The sequence below is a fragment of the Suricata suricatta genome, chromosome 11 (assembly GCF_006229205.1).
Source record: "Suricata suricatta isolate VVHF042 chromosome 11, meerkat_22Aug2017_6uvM2_HiC, whole genome shotgun sequence".
Lineage (NCBI taxonomy): Eukaryota > Metazoa > Chordata > Mammalia > Carnivora > Herpestidae > Suricata > Suricata suricatta.
Window position 1 is genome coordinate 15,167,085 of NC_043710.1, and position 1,267 is coordinate 15,168,351.

Below are 1,267 nucleotides of genomic sequence, written 5' to 3' on the forward strand. Positions count from 1 at the left end.
GTGCCGACTGTGAAAAGTAACGGCAAAGTGAAAACATGACCCAAAAAAAAAGGCATCGTGAAAAATACTGGGCAGTGCAGATGCCCGTCCCGGCTCCTCTACACTCTTGCCAGGGAACCTCAGCCTGATCCCTGTCTTCTCTGGGCCTCAAGATTCTCATCTTAAAAAAAAAAAAAAAAAAAAAAAAAAAAAAAAAAAAAAGAAGGGTTTCAGCTATCTTGAAAGTCTGGTCTGGCTCCAAAATTCCCCGAAATAGGCAACATCAAAATGAACGGTCAACTGTGGATTGCAAAAATGCTATTTCAGAGAGCCTTTTACGTTTCCTATTTTATAATGTATCCAACAACCAGAAATAAGAAGAGTCCCCTTGAGATTCCACAGAACAAATTGGAGAGGAAGGAAATATCGGAATAGGGCACATGCCCAGAGCGGCAGTTTGCTACTGCAATACAAGGAAGGCCTGGGCAAGCAGCATATTAACCCCAAGAAATTTTTCACTGATTCGAAGCATAGCAACCATTATGGACAAAATAAAAATAATAATAATACAATATAGGTGTGTCAAACTAAAAATAAATGAAGATCAAGTATTTCTTTAGTATAAACTTTGGTAAATGAGGTCTTCAGTTATGAGGCAATTTTTTTTTCTAATTCATGGACTGCTGTCCATTCACACTGCACCTTACTGTAAAGCCATCTGGACACCCTTTAAGGCTTACAAAGCTCTTTCAGACATTGGGCAGTGTTAGTTCCTCAATTCTCTGGGGCAGGTGGTGCGAACCCACCCTACAAATGCTGTTAATGAAGGTGTGGGAACCCCAAAAGCAAAGAACATGCCCAGCCCTGAAGCCTGGCCCTTGGAGCTAGTCTTCTGACACCCAATCCAGTCTTCTCTGCAGGAGGCCACACTGCCCTTTCCAAAGTCTACTGAGGAAAACTGGGAGGGGACATGAGCACCCAGAAGCAATTCCTTGGGTGCTGAGAGTCGCCGGAGCCCCCCAGGCCCCTGCTCCCTCTTCAGTCGGCCTGCTACTCTTCCTTGCTGCCCCAGGGCCGTGATTCTGCTGTCAGACAGTTCTGTATTTGTGCTTGAAAAGTTTTCCCTGAAACCAGGCTCCATCCTCAGCCAATAACACATCTCCCAAGCTTCAAGCATCATCTCCTTAGAGCTGTTGTTTGTATAAAACAAGCAAGATTTTCATTAGCAAAATGCACAACGGGGGTCTCACCAGGCCACTTTTGGCCGCGGGTGCAAGACCCTAGGAGG